Source organism: Arvicola amphibius, chromosome 4, assembly GCF_903992535.2.
Source record: "Arvicola amphibius chromosome 4, mArvAmp1.2, whole genome shotgun sequence".
Taxonomy (NCBI): Eukaryota; Metazoa; Chordata; class Mammalia; order Rodentia; family Cricetidae; genus Arvicola; species Arvicola amphibius.
Window position 1 is genome coordinate 153,664,113 of NC_052050.1, and position 27,713 is coordinate 153,691,825.

At 50.1% G+C, this 27,713-nt stretch overlaps 1 protein-coding gene across 1 annotated transcript in view; it reads left to right on the forward strand.

Moving 5' to 3' along the window:
* The window catches only part of Rasa3 (RAS p21 protein activator 3), a 105,574-nt gene that overhangs the window by 10,094 nt on the left and 67,767 nt on the right, over positions 1 to 27,713 (forward strand). The gene's annotated exons all lie outside the window — the stretch shown is intronic.

Here is a 27,713-nt window from a genome sequence, read left to right on the forward strand (position 1 = left end):
CTATGGTTTCTGTCAGGTCAGACTGAAAACTGGAGGGAGAGGCTGTTTTGTTTATGCGTGTCCATCAGCACCTGTCACCTTCTTCCCAAGCTGAGAGCAGTCAGCACAATGCACAGCAAAATCGATACTGTCCTCTGCATGGGTCTGGCACCCCATTTTGCCCCCCCACAAGGTCATTCGGTGATGGTTGGGACTCTTGTTTGTTACATGGTGGGTGCAAGTCCTGGGCTACCATGGGGCATGGGGTGCTGAGGTGGAGCCCTTGTTTGATGGCATTCTTGAGCAGCACGCTGGGAAGAAGATTGCAATGGGGACCAAACATGTGTCAGACTCAGGTACCCCCTTCTTCTCTTCAGGAAATAGAGTATCTCATCACTGTCGGTCATATTTTGGGAGCGTGGAGCAAAAATCTCTACGCACATCTGCTTGAGAAGAGACTCCAGGGCTGTGTTCTATGTGGCTGCTGCTTCACAGTCTTGGGTGTGGCTCCGAGGGGTAGAGGCCTCTGTGGTTTACCATCTGGATGACCTTCCTGGGTTCTGTGAATTTTTTGCCCCTTGGTTTAATGTACAGTGAGAATGATAATGGCTCCTTCCTAGTAGCGTGGAGAATTGGATAATATGTGAGATGCCAGTCCTGTGTGGGCACAGAATCAGTCGGGCCTGATGATGTCATTCTTCTCTTCTGGCTTTTTATCTCACCCAGGCGCATTGTGGGGGGGTTGGGGAGAACCAGCGTCTCTTCAGGGTCATAGGACTCCTACGGGACCGTGTGTGGCCAGCAGAAAAACCTACAGATGATGAGTGGGCACCACGCGTGGAGTTGGGCTGGGAGGGTAGGGACTTGTGGGACCCTTGTAAATCAGAGCCTGGGCTGCCTGCCATGCAAAGGCTCTGTGTCCTGCATTAACTGACAGTATTCAAATGTCTTCCACAGTGTGCTCAGACCTACCATGCAATGCTAGCCGTGGTGTGGCCCTGTGCCTACATACAGTCTTTAGACCATGTCTGCTGCAGCGCAGCACCAGGGTGTGGAGTTGCATAGCAAGGCTAGCAAGGCCACCTTCCCAGAAGCTGCGGCTGGGCTCCCTGCCACTGGTGACAAACAGTTGGTACGGGATGCGGAAGCTGAAAGAAGCACTTGAGTGTGTCTTCAGGTAGCCCCAAGCCGCTCAGTGCAGTCCTTAGCTCTGTGCTGTTTCCCGGACTGTCCTGTGGCCATCCCCGCTGCACAGGTCATCATAACAGCGCACGCGCTGTGCTGTGGTCAGTGTGTGGAATGTCCCCGAAGGCCTGCGGAGCAGAGGCTTGCTCTCCAGGTTGTTGCTATGGGAGCACAGATCTTTAGGCAGTGGGGCATAGAGGATGCTGTGGTCCTGGGTCCCTTCTTCTTGTCCCTTCTTGGGTATGCGGTAAGCATCTTTATTTCTCCACATTGCCCATCCATGATGTGCTAACCCACGCCCAGAGTGCAGCTGACTGTGGCAGGAGCCTCCAGGACTGAGCGAAAGCCCACCTCTCACTGAGGTGACAAACACAGGGAACACATCTCCAGTTTATTTTACAGAATAGAGTGCTCCCACATTGGTTCTGGCTTAGAGCAGCCCCTGCAAGCCATATAGCCCAACATGGAAGGCAAGTTCAGGTTCAGCACTGGGTCCCACTGCTGGACTCTGAGGCTCTTGCTTGCTTTCTCTTAAGATGTGTTCATTTGCCAGGCTCGCACCTGGCAAAGCTTGCCGCGACGGCTCAACCAGGATACCCAGGAACACTCCACCATAGTGGCCCAAAGGCCACAGGCACCTCTTTGCTCACCGCATTCCTGTCTATACGGTGCCCTCCCCACCTACAGTGAAGGCCTCAGGGGATCCGAAGGGATTCTAGGTTGCTAGACTTTGGCTCTGTGCACCATGTGGCAGCAGGCTGTCCCTGGAATGAGTCCTGCTCGAGTCTGTAGCTGCCCTAGAGGTCTGGGTGACCTGCTGGTAACACTTCAGCTCCAGAAATACCAGGAATCCCCCTGACTTCATTCCTTAGTTTTCCTGGGGCACATTGGGCCATTTCATTGTTGATGCATTTGGAAGGAAAGTAGCTGGGGAGTCAACCCGAAGGAGTGTGGGAAGCAGCGTGTCCCGTGTGGTTTAAAGGCCACAAGAATAAACAATTATATTTTCTTTGAGGGTGAAATAAAGTCTGGGTTCATCGCATTCTTAGCAAGCAAATGGCAGCTTTTAGCGGGTGGCGCTCAGGCAGGCTGTCGGAGCTGGGAAATGCTGACTGTCCTGGCCCCTTCTCCTTACCCTCAAATGCGTAACACCCATATGTCCTGTAGCTCTTTCCAAGATAGTTTTGGACTCAAGTCTAATAAAGGAAACCTCAGGAAATCCAGAATAGAAAGTTAACACATGGCTAGAGGAAGTTCATTTTAAGCCCTACAGATAAGTTAGTGGTCTGACTTTCTAATAGTACCACGCCAGTCAGCTCGCTGAAGACAGGGGGTGTCTCGTTTGCTTAGGGAACTGGGCGCAGTGTTCACTTGGAACCTGGAAATGCTGGTTAAGGATTTTTGCTATTTAATGAGCTAGTGAATATCTGACATCAACAATTTCACAAGCTGGGTCTGGGTGTCTTGTTAGATAGACCTCTCTTATTGTCAGGAGCCACTTGGTCACTAGGGAAGGAACTCAGCAGTGGTCCCCCTTCTTTATGCACCTTCCTTTTCATTATGAGCTGCAGCTTATGGAGAAGCCATTGCTTGCATGCTTGCTTCCCAGTGTGTCTGCCTGTGGCTGGTGCCTGTGCAGGAGCCCTCCAATCCCCAGTCTCCATGCACAGGCGTCCATGCTCCTTGACAGCCGAGTGAATAGCCTTGCTGGCGAACACAGAGGAGGAAGGACCCTGCGGTCATGGAGGTGTGTGGCTTCAGGGTGGGTGGTCAAGAATCATTCATACTCAGATTCCTGCCTGCTGGATAGTAGGTTCCCATCCCCTGTCAGGCTTCCCTCCTGTCGTACTGGGTCAGCTGTTACCACAGCCTGGCCACTCTGGGCTCTTAGGGCTTCACGGCATCCCTGTGCACCCTCCAGTCTCCCTGGGTTACCCTAGGCACCCTCCGTCCCTCATTTCTCTTCTTTGGAGTAAGAGGACAGATCCACCCTTCCCCTGCGCTACCTACAAAAGACATGCTGTTCTGGGTTGCACCTGGGATCACCCCACATGGCTCAGTGGCCCTCTAGAATCACATTCGGCAGCTAGAGCTCGTCCCACATGCTCATTTGCTGCAAGTAAGGTATTTGGAGAAGCTGTATAGTTAGAGGTTATCTGGGATAAAGGCAGCGTGCCTGTAGCTGAGAGTACAGGGCATTGGGGTGGCACTCTGAGAGGCTGGGATCCTGTGGGTGGGAGGAAGGCATCAGCCAGTATAATTCAGTTTGGGGTTCAGCTGTGGATGGCATCAGCAGGGTGCTTCCCGCAGCCCTAATTTGACGGTGTTATGCAGGGTGGGTCCATACTACTTCTTGGCTTGTGGCATATCTACCAGGTCCAGATCGAGGTCTGGGCTAGAATCTCATCCTGCTGTTCATGTGGATTCGGGGCTCTCCGCGTTATCACCCCCTCTCCAGCCAGCACATGACCGATTGTGAATGTGCTGAGTTCAAGCGTTGGTGCTTTGGTACAGACCCTCACACAGGTGAGGGACCGCTGTGAGCTCCACCTGTGTGGGCTGGGAACTGGGAGCTTGGAGCCCGTGGCTGCTCAACCTCATTGCCGTAGCTCGAAAGTAGCCAGTCAGTGTGTCGCTGGGAAACGGTGACAGCATGTCTGTGGAACCTTATTTATGGACACTGACATTTGGGCTGCACATAATTTTCTTATGCTATGCATGATCTTCTTGATAACGTTATTTGGCAATCTAAAAGCCGTGTCTGGAGAGATGGCTCAGTCAAAAAAAATTGCCTGCCATGCAAGAATACAGATGAGTTCAGATCCCTCGCGCCTGGGTGAAATCTAGGCACCAGAGAGTGAGAGTCCTTGGAACACTCAGTCCTCAGTGGGACAGCTCCATCAAATCCCTCCCCTCAGGGCACAGAGAACTCTATGGAAGAGGAGGGGGAAGATTGTTAGAACCAATGAGAATGGGGGACATCATGGAAACAAAACCTTCTAGACAGGGCTGACACATGTAAGAACTCACTGAGACGGTGGCAGTGTGTTCAGGGCCTGCACAGCTCTAAGCCAGGTGGGGTCCCAGTGCCGAGAAGGGAAGTACACTCAAGCCCCATTACTAACCCAGAAACTGTCTCCAACTGACAGCCGCTCCCAAAGGAAAAGTCAGTTTTCTCCAATGAAGTCTCACTGGGGATGCAAACCACACTTAAGGGTAGGCCCCTGCCCAGCGGATGGACAACAGAAAACAAACTCAGTGGTATTTTTGGTGGTTTTTTAATTTTTTGTCTGACAATGCTTTGTCTGGACATTTTCTTTTTAACATTAAAGATCTTTTGCTTATCTATTCTTGTTTCCAATTTTATTTTTATAGGGTTTCTATGTGTGAGAACGTGTGTGTCTCATTGTATGTATTCCTTGTGCCTTTTCTTCCCTGTTTTTCTTGTTTGTTTTGTCCTGTTCTGTTTTTGTCTTATTTTATTATTATTTTAGATGCCGGTTTGTATTTTAATGAGAGAGAGAAGAGAAGAGAGAGAGAGAGAGAGAGAGAGAGAGAGAGAGAAAGAGAGAGAGAAACAGAAACAGAAACAGAAACAGAAACAGAAAAAGAGATAGTATGGATTTGAGTGGGTGGGGAAGTGGGGAGGATCTGGGAGGAGTTGGGGAAGAGGAAACCACAATCAGGATATCTTGTATGGAAACATATATTGTAGATTCAATAAAAAGTAAATAAAAGAAAACAAAGTAAAAATCTGGGCACAGTGGGAGACACCTGTAGCCCCAGGACTGGGGGAAGGAGAGTTAGCAAAGGAGGACCCGTGGGGATCACTGGTTCCTCAGTCTGGTAGAATCGATGGGATCCAGGTTCAGTGAGAGACCCTGTCTCAAAACACAAAGGAGAGAGGGACTGAGGAAGACACTGATGCTGACCTTGGTCCTCCGCATGCCTGCACATACATGTTCATGTCTACCGTTTGCATATAGATACACACACCAACAAGGATGTGTACCCTTCACACCCTCAAGCCAGAAAATTACAAAAGCCATTTTTACCTTGCACTGGCAAACAGAATAATTGATCTGGGGCTTCGGTCTGTCTTGCTGCCCCCGAGCATTAGAGTCTATATAGGTGCAGGGCAGCCCACAGCCTGAGAAGCGAGGGTCCAGGCCTCTGTGCTGCTCGGGCACCAGCTTCTCCAGGTTCTTTGCCACTGGTTTCCTTTTTCTGCTTGCCTTTTGTTTGTTTGTTTGTTTTTAAGAGACAGGGTTTCTCTGTGTAGTTTTGGAGCCTGTCCTGGAATTTGCTCTGTAGACCAGGCTGGCCTTGAACTTGCAGAGATCTGCCTGCTCCTGCCTCCTGAGTGCTGGGATTAAAGGCATGCGCCACCACTGCCTGACTTGGTTTAATTTTTATGTTAGATTCTGACCATTTCTTTTTCTTGACTCATTAAGTTTTCTGTTTATAGAAGGATTTTTCCCCCTCAATCTACATTCAGACCACAGCTAAACGAGTCTGGCTTTAGGGTTTGTGCCCTTTCCTGACTGTGTCAAAGCCTAAACGTTTTGAGGGAAGACTCCATGCGCCTGTCCTATAAACTCTGGGAGCACATTGCCCTTAGCTGGGCAGACAGAGCAAAACTTGGGTAATCAGGGATCAGGGAAAGACAGAACCTGCTTTTGAGGACCAAACAACTCTTTGAAGGGTTTTGGTTGGAATTCTTGCTGCAGAAATTTGTGGACCAAAAGCCCAAAGATTCCTGGGCCAATAGGAGGTGAAGCCAGTGACTTTGGTTTGCTGGAAAAGTGGACATCCCTGGTGGAAGCACTTTGTTACTGTGTTGTGAGCTCCTGTCATCTCTGGTGAGCTTCTTGCCACATCACTGACATGTGAAGCCAGCGCCCGCTTGTTTGCTTTCATCTTTTAGGGGTGTGTCACATGCAGTAATATTTTCTTCATGAGACCATGTGCTTAGCAGTGCTCTGCTTGTGGGATATGGGTGGTTGTGAACTAAAGTTATTGCAAAACAGGCTCAGGCCTTACCCTAGAGGACTGTTCCTCCTTAGTGCCCGAGTGAGCTGGTACCCCTCCCTGTGCCTGCCACTGCTAGTCACATACTCCCAGCTTGGCCTCTCTTCTCGTTGCTGCTCATGTTGCAAGCTCTGTTGATGCTTACAGTACAGAAGGCTGATGGCAGAAGTGGGCGTGTCCCTTGCAGTGCAGAAGGCTGACAGCAGATGTGGGCGTGTCCCTGCAGTGCAGAATGCTGATGGCAGATGTGGGCGTGTCCCTGCAGTGCAGAAGGCTGATGGCAGATGTGGGCGTGTCCTTGCAGTGCAGAAGGCTGATGGCAGATGTGGGCGTGTCCCTGCAGTGCAGAAGGCTGATGGCAGATGTGGGCGTGTCCCTGCAGTGCAGAAGGCTGATGGCAGATGTGGGCGTGTCCCTGCAGTGCAGAAGGCTGATGGCAGATGTGGGCGTGTCCCTGCAGTGCAGAAGGCTGATGGCAGATGTGGGCGTGTCCCTGGGAGGGTGCCATGGCAGCAGATGTGGGCGTGTCCCTGGGAGGGTGTCATGACAGCAGATGTGGGCGTGTCCCTGGGAGGGTGCCATGGCAGCAGATGTGGGCGTGTCCCTGGGAGGGTGTCATGACAGCAGATGTGGGCGTGTCCCTGGGAGGGTGCCATGACAGCACTTCTTTCATCCAGTGAGGAGTCTTAGGGATGACTTGAGCCCCTTGCCTAGTATCAGAGGTACTGGGGACCTCCAGACAGCCCCAGTGCACAGTCCACTTCCCAAGTCCCCAAACTGGACTGGGACTGGCTGCTATTGAGAACTTTTGGGGACCTGATGTGGGAGCAGGTGAGGAAGATAGCAGAGTGTGTGTCTTGCCGCTTTGCCCAGGTTTCCACCCTGAATTCTTCTAAATCCTGTTCTGCTCATGTTGTTTGCGGGTTCCTAGGAACTGTTGCTCTAGGGCAGTGGTTCTCAACCTTCCTAATGCTGTGGCCCTTTAATACAGTTCCCCACGTTATGGTGACTCCTCCAAGCATAATATTATGTTTGTTACTACTTCATAGCTGTAACTCTTCTGTTAGGAAGAGCAATGTAAATATTTTTTTGGAGCTGGAGTTTTGTTCAAGGGGTTGCAACCCATAGGTTGAAAATAACTGGCCTATGACTTTGTAGGACTTTTACATATATGTATAGAGTGGTGGTGGGTGAGGTTGTATGACCACTGTAGAAAGTTTGGGGGAATACGGAAGAGCAAGTTAAAACAACATGTTAAAACATGTGTCTGTACCTTCACACTAGTAACCCTAAAACTTGCTTTCTTCAGGAGGACTGGGCTTTGTCTATGGGTGTTTGAGGCCTGGTGAGTGTTCACTGGGTGCTGTGAGCTCTTTGGGGGTTGTCCTGCATTTTTTCAAGTCGAACCCATACAATGTTCTCAGCCTGTGTTGAGGGGAGACCTCTTCTCTGAAAGTTCTCTAACACTATATGACCTAGCCACACGTTGACCTCGTGCATGGCAAGCCCTGAAAGCCATAGCTGGAAGGTGTCTACAGAGGTCTGAAGGCCCCATTACTGTTCAGACGAGGACCCACAAGTTTTGACAGATGGGCAGAGGACGAGTAAGAAGTTGTATGGGGATTCGGTTTTTCCTTCGACACATTGACTAGCTGTGGGTTGTAAGGGCTGTTTGGGTCATCAGCCTATTTCTTTGTATCCCCATGTCCCCATAACTGTAGAAAGGTAAAACAGGAGTTTCTCATCAGCCACGTGTTCATTGGCTTTGCTATGTTATTGTCTGCCTAAGATGACAAGCGTGTGGAATGTTGACCGAATTGAGCTTTGAGATCTCTGTTGATGCCCACGTCTCTCTGATCCTGAGTCAGCAGGAGGGAAAAGACCATGTGCCAGCTGATGTTAGCCCTTGGCTCCAGGTCTAGGATGCTGTTGACAGCAGGAATGCATACCCATTCCTATCTTGCAGCTTCCTTTGTTGGAAGTCTGCTGGCTGCCATTGGAAAGTGGATGGGACAAGGTTGTTCATCTCCCATGTGTAGTGTGTCCCTGGAGACCCGAGCAAGCACGCAGAATCAATTCACTTTACTGGTAGGGAAACTGAGGCTTGGAGCTCTCCCATGTGTTCTGAGTGCTGCCTTTGCTCTTGGGATGACCCAGGGCCACGTGGTTCTGTTGCAAAGGACAACTGTAATGTGACCCTTCTCCAGTGGCTGCAGGAGTTCCAGTCTGTCTCCTGAAACCTGTTCACTGCTACTGGCTTAGGCTGGCTTTTGCTTCTTCCATCATAGGCTTTGTACCATCTGAACTGAATGGGTACCATGGGTGTTGAAGGGAGAGGAGACAGATGCTCTTTAAACGGGGGCCCAGAGTCTCCCCGAGGAGTATATAACAAAATGTCAAGGAAACTGTCCAGAGTCTCACACTGGGTGTGGGTAAGGAGGAGGTGAGAGAAAACATGCGCCAGACTTTCCTCCAGCAGGCTGGAGGATGGGGAGACCAAAACCCAAAGCTCGTGCAACAGGCATGATGCAGGGAAAATTCCTCCCTGCTGGAAGCCACTGATGGAGCACCTGTGTCTCGCTCCAGGATAGTGTGAGCCCAGGCTTAGTGGTGGTATTGTCTTCTCACACATATTGACTTCTCTGCCTCCTGCCTTTCTTTCTGCCTGGGCTTAGTGGAGTTTGGGGTCCTTAGTTAGGTTCTGGAGCCCAAGGAGGCCATGTATCAGATATGATCATGGAAGTCAGTACCAGGGACTTTCTGTGAGTCCAGTTGATTTTAACTCATGGAAGACTGAGGTCAGCCGCTGGCTAGAGAGTAAATGAGCTGAAGGCTCCGGTTCTGCTCGCTAAAAATAAAACTGGTGGGGGAAAGAACCATTTGGAGGAAGATTAAACTGGAGATGAAACTCCAGGGAGCAAAATTCAGGGTGAAACTGTTCTGTTGGCACAGAGCTGGAGAAAAATGACCGCCCATGGGGTCCGGAGCCTCCTAAAGATACTTCTTTAATCAAACAGGGTGCAGTTAGGAAGGAGTGATTGCTTTAAATTGCAGCAAAGCGAAGAACACTTTAAAGTTTGATTATTAGCTCTAGTTAAACTTTTAAAAAGAAGAATTATTGGGAAGCTTTTTAAAAAAAAACAACTTTACTTTTATTTTGTGTGCATGTATGTGTGTGCACCACATGGGCGCATTGCCCTTGCAGGCCGGAAGGAAGTGTCAGATCTCCAGGAACTGGAGCGCCAGACAGTTGTTACTCATACTGTGGGAGCCGGGAATCCCTCTTACCCACCGAGCCATCTTGCCAGCCCTGTTCTCTGGGCTAGCACCTGTTCCGATTGGAAGCTGGGCTTTATAACCAGAGGCTATGGAAGGTGGCACAGTTCCTAGGAACTGGGCAGACTTAGCATTCTGTGCACTGCCTTCGGATGCACATGTGGTCAGTTTTCCACGTTGGTCAAAAGGGCCAGGCTTCCTGACGGGCAGGCAGTGAGGCAGGAAAAGATCATAGTGGGTTCAGCGCCCAGGTGACGGCGAAGGAGGCATTTTGATTCCCCAAGAGAGTGGGGTGGGTTTAATAAGTGATGTAGTTTCATTACCTACTCACCTTAAAAGAAATTGCATTTTGGCTCACACTATATAAAACATAAGTTCTATATGATTAAAGCTTACGTCGTGAGAAAAATGAAACAGCAGCAAAATTGGTAAGCCATCAGCGTCCTGAACAGCCCCAGAAACATGGGAAAGTTTATTACCAGGGAGCAAACCATAAAGCCACACCGTGACTCAGGAATCTAGCAGCTGGGAATAAAAAAAATCTGTGAAAAACATACCTCTACTGAGCACACAGTCTTTTGTCTCGTTATTCCATAGACAGCACTTACTTACATAGCACACATATGGCTAATGCAGTAAGTCACTCAGAGAGATTTAAAATACAGATGAACATGCTACATGGAAATACTGCACCATTTTCTATAAGGGCCTTGAGCATCCATGTTTGGGGGATACTGGGACGGGTCCCCATGGCTGTTGAGAGGACTGCATATAAGCCTGTCTGTATGGCAAGATGTTAATTGCTGCAGATTGAAATAGACCCTAACCCACAGTGGCTGACACCAAAGCAGCATCAGGACCCAAGGGAGAACAAAATGCAAACTTGATGCTGTCCTCTTGCCCACCCGGTACTTCTGGAAACAAGCAGGGAGCTGTAGTTACAGCAGAGAGCCGTGGGCTTTCTCTACTCAGATGGATACCGTTCGGGGGCTCAAGGTAGTGAGCCGATGAACTCTGTCTGCCTCAGGGCTCCTTTGCATCTGTATGTGAGTGCCTGTGTGCCTAGCATGTGTCGTGATGTGTAAGGGTTTTGGAGACCAGTTAGTGATATTTCTCTGCAGGATTGGCAGGTATGCGGTCACAGTGGCCTCCAGCACAGCTGTGTGGTAGGAGCCGCTGGAGAGATGAACAGAGCAGTTAGCATAAAAGCCAGGTGGACGGGTCATACATTGTCTTCAGCCAAGCCATGTGAATCAGTGCTAGGCCTTAACGTGGATTATGGTCAATCCCCAGCTAGGGCCATGGGATAGCTTTTTCAATATAGCAGAAAGGTGGGGAGGTAGTTCAGTATAGTGTAGTAAAACTTCATTAAAAGTAGGCTGGGCGTGGTGGCACACACCTTTAATCCTAGCACTCAGGAGGCAGAAGCAGGTGGATGTCTGTGAGTTCGAGGACAGCCTGGTCTACATGGTGAGTGCCAGGCCAGTCAATGATATATAGTGAGACCCTGTCTCAAAACAAACAAATAGACAAACAACTTTCTTGCATTTGTGCCATGGGTCTAGAATGGGCATCTGTTCAGCAGCCATAGGCTTCCTCGCTTGACCCAGCCATCAGCATGGTACAGAGTGGGTGCAGCCAGTGTACCCAGAATGATTACAGAGTGGGCCCTGTCTCAGTGCTCTGTCCCTTGTGGAGAACCACAAACCAGCCCCACCCCTTCTGAATTCTTGGTGATGGTTTCAGAGTAGGAGGAAGCAGTAAAATTAGACTTGGGTTTTCTTTCCTCATGTATTGCCTGTTACCAAGATTGCTGGTGAACAGAGATTGGATTTCGCATGTGTGTTTCGCTTGAACAGACCTCAGCCCGTGTACCCTAATGTCAGAAGCCCCATGGAAACAGTGGGTCTTCCAAAATCATGGAACCCACATGGGTCTGCGCTAAGTCCTCTGCATACGCTCTATGGTGGTTAAGCTTGGGGTGTCTTTGGGACTCGTAACAGTGGGAGTGGGGGTGTCTCTGGCTCCTCCCTGCACTTGGGTCCTTTTTCCTCCTACCAGGTTATCCAACCTTGATATGAGGGTTTATGCTTAGTCTTCTCCATCTTGTTATGATGTGTTCAGCAGAACCACTGGGAGGCCTGCTGTTTTCTGAAGGGAAGTGGAGAAGCAATCGCTCTGGGGGGGGGATGAGGAGGGAGGGAGGCTGCGGTTGGGATGTATTGTCTGAGAAAAGAATAAAACAACAGCAACAACAAAACTCAAAACAATGGCTCCTACAGAAGAGTGGCCCTGTGTCCTCCCTCTAGCTTCAGCTTCCTAGATAGACCGTAAAATTCCCTCTCTGCTCCAATTGGCAGCCACTGCGTGTAAGTTCTCATCTTACCCCAGAACCCCAGGGTGGTGGCTCTGTGTACCTCCCGGAACCCCAGGGTGATGGCTCTGTGTACCACCCAGAACCCCAGGGTGATGGCTCTGTGTACCACCCAGAACCTCAGGGTGATGGGTCTGTGTACCTCCCAGAACCCCAGGGTGATGGCTTTCTGTACCACCTAGAACCAGCACAGGCTGCTTTGGACCTTCCTGAGAAGAAGGGGCCCTGGGGTTTCGAGAATGATCCCAGTGAGAACTCATGGAGTTCCAGCTGCAAAGACACCTGGACCTGTCATCCGTGGTCACCACTGGGCTCACTTGATTGGTCATATGGATTGGTTTTCAAAGACTGAGCCAAGCAGCACAGAGGCCGCTACCGGTGAGGAGCCCTTTGCCCGGGAGTTCCCCAAGCCTGGCTTTCCGGCCACTGGGTGAAGTGGGGCCTCTGAAGGGCCGTGTTTACAGGTCAGCTCCATCACAGGAACAATGAATACTGGATAGTGATGGTCCCCACCTGATTGCCAGAGGCCAGATCATATCAGAGAACAAGGTGACACTTCCTCGCTTAATCTGTCTTAGAGCTGGCACGGGAACCAGAGTCTGCCAAGCCAAAATTTTGCAGAAAAGCAAGTGCCGGCTCCAAGTCACTCCTTTTCTTCCTCACACTGGCTGTGGTGACAGCTCACAGTTTCCTCTCAGCCATTAAAGGACACGTGTTTAAGCGGCCCTGTAGAAGTGAATTAATGTTCTGAATAGTCTCTAGAAATGGTATACCAGAGGTTTGAATGATGAGTGTTTATTGTTAAAAACTTAGCTTATTATAAGAAACAGAAGCCATGAACTGTTCTACTATGGAGGCCCCCTCCAAGGGACAGAAGGGGCAGGGCCAGCAGGGAGCCTGACCCTGGGATGGCCTTCAGTCCTCCAGAGAAGATAGTCTGGGTTGGTAGAGGGCATTGCTGGCATATTTGAAGCCCCGTGTTCTACCCCCTAGCGTTACATAGGCCAAGTGTGGTGGCTCCTGCCTGTAACCTGTGCTCCAGGAGGTAGAGGCAGGAGCATCAAGGTGCAAGGTCACCCCCAGCTGCAGAGTCAGTTGCAAGCATCCTGGGATACCTGAGACTCTCTCAACAAGAGCAGGATGGAAGCTGGGGAGACAAAACACTTGCCATATAAGCATGAGGACCCAACTTTGGTCCCCAGGACCACGTTCAAAGGTGAGCACAGTGTGCTTCTAGTTCCAGCTCCGGGGAGGCAGAGGTAAGTAGATCCCTAAAGACCACCAGTCAGCCTCTCTAGCCCAATCAGGGAGCCCCTGGTTCCAGTGATGGCTCCTGAGGAGCAGCACCTGAGGCTGACCTTGAGCCTTCACACGCATGCGCACTCGTGCGTGCGCGTGTGTGTGTGTGTGTGTGTGTGTGTGTGTGTATGTGTACGTACATACACATACCGAGGTTAAACCAGAGTTCTGATGTACGCAAGTCTTCTGACTCTTCAGTGCCTTCCTTAGTCTAACAAGTTAAAAAGAAACAGTGCTCAGGGGTGTGAATATGGCCTCAAGCGTAAGAGCCCAGGGGCCCTCTAATGCAGTTGCCCATGCAGAAACATGGCAGTTTTCCTTCAGAATGTTAAAAAATCATTTTGGGAACTCGAAACAGTCTTTTAGCCAAGTGAAGCTTGCTTGCGTGTGAACATCGAGGAGAGGCTGCCGTGGGCTGCCATAGGGCCGTGGTGGCGCAGTGACGTTGTTCTGTTTGGATCTGCTTCCCGAAGCTAGGCATGGGGTGGGGAGGCCGGTCAGTTATAACACTGGTGTCCTTTCCATTGCTCAGCTAGTAGTGGGTCGCTGAGGACTGATCTGCTAACCGAATCAGAGGACTTTCTTGCTCAGGTAGCTGAAGCAGGCAAAGGGACAAGTCAAAAGTCATTCAGGACTCTGACCCTTCAGCAGTTACCGCTCGGCTCTGGAGATGCTCAGACAACGGTTTCAGAAATGCTTGATCTAAGTAAGTGATACCAGAGATCCAGCTGCTCCGTGCAGGAGTTGTGAGGCCTGAGACAGGTGACCATGACAACTTGCTGAGGGAACTCAGGGACCAAGGTGGTTCTGGGTCTGGTGGATGCCCAGTGAAGCCCGATGGGGGAGAGGACTCACACCCAGGGATGTAGTGGCTAGAGGTATCAGCAAGAGGGAAGGGTGTGACTAGAGGTGTATGGGCTGCCGAGGGGAATGTGTGCAGGATCGTCCAGGGGGGAAACCTGCATCCCCCTGGGCATAGGCTGGTACACACTGGTCGGGGCTTCCTTGTTGACTGGGAGTAGAGGTTGGCTGGAGGCAGCAGAGACTTTTGCCTGCCTTTGAGGAGGGAGAGGAGACACTGTGAGGGTGACGAGCCCTCCCTAAGTCAGTGTGCTATACACATGCTAGGAGAATGAGAACGAGCCAAGGACGTGGGGTGTTGGTTTATTGGGAAGCAGCAACTCTTTCTGTCTAGGGACCTGGTTATTCTTGGTAGGAGTCATTATATAGAAATGAAGGAGAGTCCGTCTGTGAGGTGGGATGCAGGATGCTGGGAGCTGGGTGTTGGGCATCATCTGTGAGGTGGGATGCAGGATGCTGGGAGCTGGATGTTGGGCATCATCTGTGAGATAGGATGCAGGATGCTGGGAGCTAGATATTTGGCATCATCTGTGAGGTAGGATGCAGGATGCTGGGAGCGGGGTATTGGGCATCATCTGTGAGATAGGATGCAGGCTGCTGGGAGCTGGATATTTGGCATCATCTGTGAGGTGGGATGCAGGATGCTGGGAGCTGGGTGTTGGGTGTCATCTGTGAGATGGGATGCAGGCTGCTGGGAGCTGGATGTTGGGCATCATCTGTGAGATGGGATGCAGGATGCTGGGAGCTGGGTGTTGGGTGTCATCTGTGAGGTGGTATGCAGGCTGCTGGGAGCTGGATGTTGGGCATCAAGCCATGTCAAGGGTATTGCAAGGGGCAGATGGCACTGAGTGGGAAGAACAATTCATAGATGTCACGTGAGACAGGAGGATGGTCCTGATCCAGCAGAAAGGATGGCTGGGACACTCTTCAGGCATGAGACAGGGCTGTCACTCTCAGGCAGGAAGTTTGTCTGGGAGTACTGATGCTTGTGGGGTGTTTGTGACAGTAGACGGGCAAACTTGTCAGCCTTTCACTGTGAGGACTTTAATATATGTGAAGTGGAAAACGAGCGGCAGAGTTAGCCAGCAGGAACAAAGAAGATTTTTTTTTTAAGTTGTCCTTTGAGATTGAGTCATGCTGTGGATTCCAGACTGGCTTTGACATTATGGTCTTCCTGCCTTGGCTTTCTAAGCAGCTAAGATCACAGGCAAGTGCTACAGCATCTGGCTAGATCATGGTTTTGTTTTATCTTGTTTTTACTGTAATAGCTCTTCCCTCTGACTTTGAGTGCAAATGGATACAATGGTGTTTCCTGCGTGGAGAGAGGTACAGGACTGGGTCTGTATCTACCAGTCTACCTACATTAAACCACAGAAACTGTAGGGTTGGAAAGAAACTCGGAGTGGTGGTTTGAATGAGAACGCCTCCACCCCCAGGCTCATATATTTGAACACTTGGTCTCCATTTGGTGGGACTGTTTGGGAAGGATTAGGAGGCATGGCCTTGTTGGAGGAGGCATGTCACTGGGGAAGGGGTTCAAAGTTTCAAAAGGCTCACACCATTCCCCGTGTCTCCCTCTGCTTCCCACTTGATCCAGTTGTGAGGTCTTGGTTGCTGCTCCAGCACCGTGTCTGCCGCCTGTTGCTATGTTCCCCACCATGATGGCTAAGGACTCTAGCTCTCTGATGAGTCGCTTTGATCATGGTGTCTTCTCATAGCAATAGAAAAGTGACTGAGGCACTTAGTTGCCTGATGGTCACTTCACTTACATGTGGGAAAACCATAGCTCCGAGAGGCCAGATGACTCACTCCACATTCCTTGGATTTGATGGCAAACACCTTACCTCTGGACCATAGCTGAACCCCCCTGGTTTGTGAGAACTTTTGACCGTGGTGCTTTGGCCTAAATCTACTCTTTGTCCTGTGCTGTGGTGACTCTGGCCACCAATGCAGCGAAGACCTAGACAGGCCATGCATGACGTGACAAAGCCTAGAAACACAGTGCTTTTACAGAAGTTGGGTACGAAGACCACATATCGTCCACTGATGTGAAATGGCCGCGGCACTAGCAAATCCACTGAAACAACGTAGAAGTGTGGATTTCATCCTGAGGTAGGGGGCGACGCTGGTGGCGATTGGGCTGCTTCCTCAGGTGGTGAGCAGGCCCCACACAGGGAGGTTGTGTGCTCTGTGACACTCAGGGCTTCCAAGGTGCACACTTTAAGAGGGAGGATTGTATGTGTGAATTACATCTCAGTAAAAGGTAAGTGTAAAAATTTTTTTTTCTTAGATTAGCTACTGTCTTAGGGTCACTGTTGCTATGACGAAACACCAGGACCAAAGCAACTTGCGGAGGAGAGGGTTCACTTCACTCACAGTTCCGTATGATAGTTCAGTGTCAGAAACAAATGGGGCAGGGACCTGGAGGCAGGTGCTGATGCAGAGGCCGTGGAGGGGTGCTGCTTACTGGTTTGCTCCCGTGGCTTGCTCGGCCTGCTTTCTTATAGAACCCAGTGGTGTATGGAGGCTGTTTGTTCCTGGCTGCAGAGCCCTGCAATAACCACACAGAAGTCATATTATTTGCAATACTGTTTGGCCAATAGCTTAAGCGTATTTCTGGCTAACTCATGTCTTAAACTAACCCGTCTCCATTAATCTGTGTATTGTCACGAGGCTGTGGCTTACAGGGCAAAGTTCCCGTGTCTGTCTCCAGCAGGGCTACATGGCTTCTTCTGACTCCACCTTCTTTCTCCCAGCATTCAGTTTAGTTTTCCCTGCCTAGCTCTACTCTGCTCTATCAGGCCAAGCCAGTTTCTTTACTCATTAACTAATAAAAGTGGCACATAGACAGAAGGACCTCCCAGATCAACTCAAGACCACCAGCCTGGGCTGGCACCATCCACCATGGGCTGGGCCCTCTCCCATCAATCACTGATTAAGAAAATGCCCTACAGACTTGCCTACAGCCTGATCTTATGGAGGCATTTTCTAATTGAGGTTCCCTCCTCTCAGATGACTCTAGCCTGCGTCAAGTTGACATAAATCTACTCAGCGCAGTTACCTTCTGAGTGTCATAGGGGACCAAGTCATCACGTGAGAACTCAGGAGATACAGAGTAATAATAACTTACTTGGTGGCTTCACGAATGGCTCGCTGAAACAGATGGGGGCTTCTTACCAATTCAGTTCATCACTGAAGATGCAGTACTCCATCTCCATGCATGTGAGAAGAGGCAGGGAGAGGTTCTAGAATTCTGAAACATGCTGAGCCGGGAGGGAGGGTGTTGGGGGGGGGTGGTATCTCAGCTGGAGTTCCATCCTCACTGCTGGCTGTGTCTGTGAGAACCCATGGGCTGAGCTTAATGAATGTCTGTCATCATGGACATGTGACAACAAGAAAGCTAGAAATAAACACCCAAAGATGTGTTTCTCTCCACGCTTTGTGGTTCCTTACAGAGATGGGGATTGGAATGTGAGCTGGTGTAAGAAGCCTGAAGTCATGTGGGTGGGTGATGGCCTCTGTCAGTATGGACATAACCGCCTTTTAAAGAGATTGGTACAGGGCTGGGGAGGTAGCTTAATTAGTAAGGTGTTTGTCTTGCAAGCATTAGGACGAAGTTCAAACCCCAGAGCCAACATAAAAAAGCCGAATGTCGTGGTGTGCATTTATAGCACCAGCACTTTGGCTATTCCCACCTGCTGGCTCTTGGGGCTAAGCATAGGCACAATTTTATTTCAACATTTATTTAATTTCTCCTTTCCTCCCTCCCTCCCTGCCTCCCTCTCCCCCCTCCCTCTCCCCGCCTCCTTTCTTCCCTTCTCCTAAATAGGCGGGGGGGGGGCGTGGTCCAGTGAGGTCCTCATGTAACTGGGGTCCTGTAGGATCACTCTCTACTGTGTCTTTGTCTAGTTATGTCCTGGCAGCAATGTCCCGGTTTCTCCCCATCCTCTGCTTTGCTTGCTGGTTCCTTCTGTTTTTCTCTTTTAAATTGTAGCTGCCCTCCGTGGGTGTGAATTGTTATCTTGTGGTTTTGGGTTGAGATTTTTGTAATGACTAATGACACTGGCACTTTGTATTTCTCTGAGGAAGTATTTGTTTAGGTCCTTGGGCTTTTGTTTTGTTTTCTCTCTCTTTCAGTTTGGTTTCCTTTGTTGAGGCACACAAGTTTTTAAAGTTGAATTCTAGGGCTAGGAGTGTGGCTGCGAGGGAGAGCACGCGCTATGCTTGTGTGAGGCCCTGGGTTCTATGCACACACCACACACAGTACATTCTAGACTCTTAAGGACCTGTGACTTGGCAGCTACTGCTCTCATCTTGTGGGTAACCCTTTTTATTTAGCCTTCATATGGTCTGAGATCTTTGTTCCCAGACACCAGGGTCGTTGACTGTTCTTCACTTGACGCTGCTTTCCGTCCGTGGTGGGGTTAGGTGTTGTGTGTTTGTGTGGTGGGGGTAGCAATTGAACATGCCCTTGGAGAGACAACTGAGTGTTCAAGTGTCAGAGATTACCAGGGCTTCGTGGGGTTGTGACAAGTAGGTCTTTCTCTGTCACCAGAGCCATTTGTCTACTTATTCCTGCCTCTGTCTGCTGACAGCAAGGAACGGAGAGAGGGGAGGAGACAGGAGGGGACGGGAAGAGAGGGGAGACTCTACTGGCTTGTAATGAGAGCATGGCTTCTCTGCTCATTGCCAGGTGCAGTGTTGTTGGGACAGTGTGACTGTGTAGCTGCCCTGTGTCTTCACCAATGTCACACATGCATGTTGGCCCTGAGTCTTCACAATCGTCACACATGCGTGTTGGCCCTGAGTCTTCACAATCGTCACACATGCGTGTTGGCCCTGAGTCTTCACAATCGTCACACATGCGTGTTGGCCCTGAGTCTTCACAATCGTCACACATGCGTGTTGGCCCTGAGTCTTCACAATCGTCACACATGCGTGTTGGCCCTGAGTCTTCACAATCGTCACACATGCGTGTTGGCCCTGAGTCTTCACAATCGTCACACATGCGTGTTGGTCCTGGCTGCACAGGTGCTCTAAGTTGCACTGTGCATGTCCTCTCTGGCCTTGCTCTTGGGAAAGTCTCCCAAGAAGTGTCCAAGATAGCCCGGACTTCCAACAGGACGGCTGAGAAGCCCACCTGTTGTGTTTCACGGGAAACCTGGCTTTGGCTGGAGCAGTGCTCAGTGTTCCTTAAGCCTGGATAGTATGCAGCTGACTTCGAGTTCCTTGAGACATCTTGTCACCTGCCTGAAAATAAGCAGATTTCCCTTCCAGTCAGAGGCTTCGGGAAATAGATGCCATCCATGTATAATTTGTTTTAGGTTTTTTTTTTGGTATCACCTGAATTGAGGACAGCCTCTGATGTTCTGAGTAGAAGGGGGAGGGGTGGTTGCTAAAACCTTTTGACATCCAAATATTTTTCTTACTCATGTCTGATCTGGGACTCTTTCAGATAATGGTGTGGAAAGGACAGAGAGAAGCAAGTAGTCCCCAGATTAGAGGGCAGAAGAGCTGAGAGTGAGGTTCTATTTGATTGGAGGAAGAAGTTTTTCTCTCTAGAGGGAAGCAGGCATGTCACAGGAGGGAACCCGTGTCTCCAGGTCAGAACTAGGCCTTGATGGTGTCCCCACGGGACCGACCGGGGCTCTGTCACTCTATCTAGACAGAAGTTGTAGGTGGGGAAGCTCTCCCAGGGCTGGTCTTCGGTACTGTTTGTTCTTGGTCTGTGACAGCGGCCAGGACAGACCAGACGGGTGAGATTGGCTCAGGCAGGTGGGAGCTGCCACAGGTGTGCATGTGATCTTGGGCAGGCTTCAGGGATTGGGACCTTCAGCGCTACAAATATTTCGCACTTGTGCAGGCTCAGGAAGTTGGGGTTCCTGGGCTCTCGGCAGCTGTTAACACTGTCACTTCTGAACCTAGCCTGAGGGGTCCCTCTAACTTCTAGTGATACCAGCACTGTTTTCTGGGCTCCCCCTGTTCTGTGTCTGTTGGAGCAGCTGGGCCTCTCTGCCTGACCTTCCTGCCGCTGCTGTAGCTGCCCCTGCATCTTCTTCCTGAGCAGCCAGCTCGACAGAAGTAAACAAGAAGAGACCACTTTCGAGAAACGTTTGTTACACCAAGAGAAGCCATACCGGAAGGTGTCTCCCAGCCTGCTCACCAAGTGAGCCAAAAAGCCTGTTTAGAAAGCTAAAGAATAAACATTTGCACCAATCACAGCAAACCCCTAAAGCCAATGAAGGCAGTATTTCCACCAGCCACTGCGTAGTCCCCTCATGCAAACTGCACTTGAGCCAATCGCAGCAGTCTGCCCACACAAAGAACTGTGTTTGTACCATGGCAGGCCTTCAGCTGGACCCCCAGAGGAAGGGCTTCCCCTCTGGTCTAGATGAAGATGGCTGCGCGAGTAGAGGCTTTTAACGGTGAAAAGTTACTTCACAAGCTATTTGAGATAGTCCTTGCTGGGGTTGAGTCTGGGGGGGGGGGGAGGGACTGGGATTGTACCAGCAAAAAGCTGCTGCAGTTGCCGTGTAGCTTCATGGGGCATCTTCATTGTTTCAAGCAGCAGGCCATGGGCATGAGGGAGGAGATGATGCTCTTCTCTCAGTGCATTCAGGGACCAGGGAAAGGCTATTAAAAGTGGATAAAGAAGTGGGTGCAAGGAACGGGTGACTGCTTATCTTATTAAAGAGCAAATGAATATCAAAGGGAATGTTTTATACCATATACTGTCATTAACATTGTTTTGACAATGCTATTTCTGCCTTGGGGTTATGGTCTTCTAATCTGTCCCAATCTCAGTGCCCTGGTGACTGATTCCCCAAATGCAAGGAGTTTCCCAGCTCCAGCTCCTCGACTCAAAACCAATAATGCACACACCAGAGGAGCCCTTGCTACAAGCCTATGTGACAGCATGTTGGAAATCTATGGTGCCTCCAGAGGTGGCTGTCAGGGGGGCTCTAGGGAGGTGGCAGGGACCCTATGGCCCCAGGAGGCATGACTTTGAGCCCCCAGGCGGACATATGGCTGGATGCTTTAGTAAATAGGAAATTATAGGCCCAGAAGATGTTGGGGAGATGAGAACTTTGATAGTAAAGATGGTTTTAGCTCCCTTAAACTGTCTTTGAGGGTCCCATTAGGTTGTTTGTGCACAGCCTCCATCTGTATCTGTCCGTTGTCCCAAGGAAGAAGAAAGGTCTGGAGAGAAATGTCATATATAGGTAATCTAGACTGCTAACCAGGGGATGGGTTTAACTTTTGAATTAATGAAATGGGAAGTTCTTGTACTAAACAGACACTATAATGCACACCAGAGAGATGGCATGCGAGAGCTGGTATTGCCATCCATCTGGCAATGTGGTCATTTAAGCAGTTTTTTTTTTTTTTTTTGCCAGATATCTTAAGTCTAGGAATTTATTACCCAGAAATGGACTCTACGGGAAAAGACGGAAAATAACCCAAGTGCCCATTTCCAGAGAAGGCTAAGCTGTAGAACCCTTAGCAGGCTCTCTCTCCTTCCCATACTTGCAGAGATGTGAGTTTTGTGATGTCTTTAAAGAACTCAGTCATGGAATTTTGTCCACAGGAATATGAAAGAATGCCAGTTTGAAACTGGGATCCAAACCTTGTCAAACCAGCAAACAGGAATCCCAAACCAGGACCTGTGGGCAGTAGAGGTCCCTGTCTTTTACCCTACCTCTGGTAGATGAGGGACAAGCAAGACAGAAAGGGATGGGTGGTGGCAGTGAGACAGATGTCAATGGTTGGATAGAGCTGCAATGGCTAGGGCCGCATCACAAAATGATGCTTGAGAGTTTTAAACAATGTCTTAATATTTCTTGTCTAGGCAATTTTGCCTGTCCTGTGTATCACGTGCATTCCTTGTGCCCTCAGAGGCCAAAAGAGGGTGTCAGGTCCTGTGGAACACAGATAGTTGTAAGTGGCCATGTGGGTGCTGGGAATTGAACCTGGGTCATTTTGGAAGAGCAGCCAGTGCTCTTAACCACTGAGCCATCTCTCTGGCCCCGAGGCGTGGGATTTATCATGGGTTCCAGGAATCCCTAACCAGGCCATGCTTAACACTTGGTTCTCAGCAGACAGTTGGATGATGGTGCTGTTGTAGATGACATTTTGTTTGACTTTTAAAGAAAATAGGGTTAGTTGTAGATGCAGAAAAGACTTGAGTTTGGGCAGTGAAGGTGGCAGCTGGCTTCATTCCCCTCTCAGCAGGGAGCCAGCAGACAGCTTGGAGGAGAGAAATGGCAGGAAGGCTGGCTGTTGAGGAGGTAGGAGTGGATGCCATGCCTGTTCTCGAGCGAGGGAGCAGGGGTGTGACTGCACTTGGTTTCATCTTGGACCTCCCTGGCTGAGTGTTTTCTTCCATGCATTCTGGGGCTGTGAAAGCACTGTGCAGGCTCCAGCCTAAACATCCATCTTGGTGGTCCATCCATGCTGTAGAACAGTGTTCGGCATGAGAAGCGGAGAAACCCTGCACAGTTGTGAGCCATTACAATGTAACTGAACCCTGAGAAGAAATGTCACCACGTTGTGTTGGGTTCAATGCTGGAGGAAGGGAAGGGGAAGTGGCACCAAGCAGGACTGGCCTCTCCCAGGGGACGAGAACGTTCTCACCATTGGATTTGGTGATGCTTGCACAACTCCGCGGCTGCCCTGGGAACTAGTCAGCTCTGTGCTGAGTGGTGTTGAAATGCTGCCTCGGTAGAGCTGATTCCAAAAAAAGAAATATCCACCAACAAAAAACAAAAAAACCCCAGCACCCAAGACACGAGAGCTCCACAGAGCGTGTCCCACACACCTTACTGCAAGAACAGGTGGCTGCTGGGTGGTGTGTTTACAGTTGGCTGCCGTCCCCATATCTGCTTCCTCAGGAGCAGGCAGGCGTTCCTCTGTGAGGCTCCTGCGCAGAGAACGGGCATGTTCTTGCTCACGCTTGGCACTTTGCCTTGGCCTGTGTTATTCTGGCACCTCCTGTCACCTCCCTGCCCTCTAGTCTTTTCTGAGGGGGGCACAGACGTCCCCAGGAGGGCGGGTTTTCTTCAGATCGCCTTCCTGGGGCGCCGTGTCTTTTGAGAGCTTCTGTGTTGTATTAGCTTTAGCCTCCCAATGCTGTTCCCTTTTTAGCCCCGTCATCCCCGTCATCCTCATGCCCACTCAGTTTCCTTTTATTTTCCTTCCTTTACAGCCACCCTGAGCGTCCCACCCCTCTGGCTTAGTGACAACTCTCTAGAAATTGCTGGGCACTGACTAATACCAACAGGATACTTGAAGAGAGCCTCACAGGAGAGGGGAGGGACCTGGATCCCAGGTGCAGCTGGGAGAGCTGTAGCTTCCCAGCAGGCCTGATAGTCCCTGTTGGTGTCTGGGCCCTTCCTTCCTTCCTTCCTTCCTTCCTTCCTTCCTTCCTTTCTTCCTTCCTTCCTCCCTTCCTCCCTCCCTCCCTCCCTCCCTCCTTCCCTTCCTCCCTTCCTTCATATTCATTTATTTAAGGAGCAGCATTCCAGTGCAAAGACAGAGATGAGTTAGGACCCACAGATGTGGACTCATTTGGCTTCCCGGCTCCCAAACTCAGGAGCTTGGAGTATCTGACTATAAACTTCCTCTGAGGGTTAAGCTTTGAGAGGGAAGGAGGCAGTTTAGGGTAACACAAGAAGTGCCTTGGGCTGGAGGGCAGTGATAGGGGCCTCTGTTTGTTGGGCTGGGCCTGAGGTTGGTGGTGGTATAGCTCTGGAGCTCAGAATGGGCAGGGCATTGTAACCAGACTAGAGCACCCACCATGGGTTTTGGAAAGGAGAGCCGTACACAGTAGTTTCTTGTTCAAAGGCAGGATACTTACTTCTGCTTCCAAAAGTTGCCCATCACTACTAGCAGTTGTTATGCATGGAGCTTTGCAACCCTGTCCTAGGTATGTCATGTGTGTACATAGCCGTGTGAAACTTCCTAAGTACAATGATAATGGCATCTGATTTTCAATAGTGTTGAAAATGTACCTGGATCTACTTTGGAGGCTCCACACAACTAAGGACTAGCGATCAATACTCTGGCTGGGTCAGCTCCCCGGAGCTCAGCTGGCTTGTCCTTCGCTGGTAGACAGTGCAGGTGTCCAGCACAGAGGAAGCTGGGCCACAGCCCTACCTGGTGAGCACCATCAAAGACTACGGTGCCAGCATTTCTCTGACTTTGCTGGAAGCCAGTTACTCCTGTGACACTGCTGGGTGCCATGGCTAGTGGAGGTGGGCACAGGCATAAGAAGAGCAGACCAGACAACAAAGAAAGGTTCCTGCATCCCCTCTGCAGAAATCAGGACTGAGCAGAGTAGTCCTGACAACGTTGTGATGGGTCCAGGGTCAGGACAGACCTCCCGCATCACTCAGGTTTGAGCTTGTAGGACTGTATATGAGTAGGTCCCTTCTGTGGCTTCTGCAGTATGGATAGGCCCTGAAGGCCAGATGGGAAATGATAATACAACTCTATTGGGTTGATGCTCCTGCAGACTGCTGGATAGAGCACTCTGCAGACTTACTTACCTGGGGCTACAGTTTGGGACAGCTGTGGACCCCCGTGATCCCTCCTTGTATTTGGAAGGCCTGCAGGCTGGTAGCTGACAGTGGGAGGCTTACTGTAAGGAGACTGTAAGACTCCTTTGATGTGGGGAGGTCGCTGCCTTCTCCCTCCGGGGATTTGATGACAAAACATGCTATTAGTCCCCTCAAGCATAGTCTTTTCTTCACTAAATGGCATCTCTGAAACAGGCACCCACGTGGTACAGTGGCTTTGATGGTGGACCTGCCCTGTGGCCCTCCAACATAAATCTTACCGCAGATAGGTGGGCCAGCATGCCTGCTTTCTGTGGGTGCCTGTGTCTGCTTCCACAGGGGCCCGTGCCACTGTCATCCCAGGAGTCTATGTTGTACATCACCCGTTTCAGTTCCCAGGCAGGTTCTAAGCACACATCGAGGGCGTGCACAGAGGCAACTAGTTTAACCTGTCAGTCGGAATCTCCAGAAAGCGTTTGATCTGTTGACACACACAGTTCTGTTTAGGGTCTGCAGTGTGGTCTTGAACAGACTATGTGGCATCCTGAGGGAGGGTGGTAGGTACCCAGCTGCCATTCCCTGGATGGCTCACCTTCTGGCACCGTTGTTTGTATCCCGCCTTCCTGAGTTGGCCCAGTGGCAGCTTGCGTGTGGGTACATTAGGCTCTTTGGTGGCAGGTTGTCTTTCTATGGTCTGAGCTTAGAAAATGATGGAGAAAATGTGAGTCTAAATTAGGTCTGGCATCTGAAGTTGTCACACCGTGACTAGCACCAATCTAAAAAAACAATATGTTAGCCAGGTGGTGGTGGCGCACGCCTTTAATCCCAGCATTCAGGGAGGCAGAGGCAGGCGGATCTCTGAGTTTGAGGCCAGCCTGGTCTACAGAGGAAGTTCCTGGACAGCCAGGGCTACACACACACACACACACACACACACACACACACACAAAATCCTGCCTTGAAAAACCAAAACCAACCAACCAAACAAACCAACAAGCAAGCAAAAAAAAAAAAAAAAGCCAAAATATACAAACAAAACATTCGAACTTTCCAGGATTTGATACATTGATCAACCAAGTCACTTGGGACATTGACAGATGAGGGAAGTGTCAGCGTTCCTAGGTGAGGCTGGAAGAGGCCTGATTGACACCACTTGAGGAATGTAAGGCCAGCAAACAGACTGCATGGCACTCAGATAAAGAAGTCATATGAAGTCATTTTATGTGCTCCGTAGTCCAGTCTGAGCTTCATGGCAGCACAGGTTGGTCATGGGGACAAGAGTGAAGCCGCTGTTGAGAACCTGTCAGCCTCATATGACCTGCTTTTAAATAGAGGGTGTTCTGCGTTTTACTATTTCGGGTATGCTGTGTGCTACATTTGATGCTTCAGTAATCTATGACAAGCCCGTGTAAGCACACACAAACACACGCATGTGCGCACACGCGTGCAGGCACACACACACGCACGCACGCACGCACGCACGCACGCACGCACGCGCGCATCTTTCTCTGGAGAGCCCATTGCCAGTATTTCCCAGCACCCCAGCTCAGCATGGTCCCCTTCCGTGTTGGCTTTGACTGGAGTTAGGCATCATGAAGGTTGGGATTGTTCCTCCTACGCCTCTGTCAGCCTCCCAAAGCCTTATTCCGTACAGACAATTCTCTCCATGTCTTGTAGGCAGAGATTCTGTTCTCTTTGCCCACCCCTTACCCCCGCCCCACCTCTTTGTCCATAGCCTCTGAATGAGGGAGGCATGTCTCTACCCACTGAAGAGAGGCGTGTTTCTACCCATGGCAGTGAAAACATGTCCCACCTCCTCTGCCAGCCTACGATTCAGGTTGCCTAAGCTCGGGCGTTTGCAGGCAGTGCCAGTGTCCTGGGTTGGGAGGACTAAAATCTGTTGCAGCGTTTGGAGCAAATTTAATGCAAATTTGGAGTGATTTAATGCAAAACCCCTTTATCGTAAACCAAGAGTCGCTGGTTTCCTGCTACGTCTGTGAGTTGGTTTATGAGGAGCAGCTCTTGACAGAAACAAGTGTGGCCAAACTGGGCTGTACTTGGAGCCACTCAGGAGCATTCATGCCTGGTTCCTGAAACCCTTAACCCATACCTCCAATAGAATTTGGACTCTGGGTGTGCTGTGGATGTTTGTCTTGTGAAGGACCTCCAGAGGTTGTACTGAGGGAAGTCTAGCGCCACCTCCGTTGTCAGCGTGAAGCATGAACACCTGGGATAGAATCTTGGGCCCTGAACTGAATGTGTCACTATCCGTTTTGTTTGGTATGCGGCAGACGCCCAGCACAGGATTAGCCTTCAAGTGCAGAGAGCCTGTGAACCTGTGTTGTGTGTCCATAGGAACGCTTATATACAGTGAGCCTATATAAATCTATATACAGTCTCCCTCTATATATGTCTATATAGAGAGAGCCTGTGGACCCGTGCTGTGTGTTCATAGGAACGTCTATATACAGTGAGCCTATATAGTCTATATGTGTCTATATACAGCCTATATACACATATATATGCATATAAATACACACACATACATATATACGTCTATATACAGAGAGCCTGTGGACCTGTGCTGTGTGTCAATAGGAACGTCTATATACAGAGTGGTCGTTTCCTTGTCTGTGTGAATTTGGATGGAGCCATGTGGAACCCCAAGTTTCTTCCCGGTGTCTGTGGCTTGTAGCATAGTTGCACGGAAAACGTTTGTGGGTGTATCCTCGTCTCCTGGGGATGTGTCTATGGAGACATTCTCTTCTTTGGTGAATGCCTATCTCCATTATTTTAGTTCATTATCCTTGGCTTGTCAGATTGCCACTCTCATTTATTTGATATTTAAACGAGTTAGAAGCAGCCACATTGGTTCCCTGATGTACTCCCACAGGGCTTCCGTTTCTAATCTCAAGGGCTCGAGAATTTCCACACTAGTTTCCCACATGCTGCTCAGGAATAAAAATGCAAAGACCAGCTGAGGCCCAGGCTGGCCACTACGATTCGGGGGTTCAGGAGAGAGTCCAGTGAGTGAAAGAGGTAGGCAGGCTGAGCCTCCAGGGCCTGAGTCCCACAGGAAAGATACAGGCTGTGGTGGTAGGCGGGGCCTGTGTGGTGGTGGGCGGGGCCTGTGTGGTGGTGGATGGGGCCTG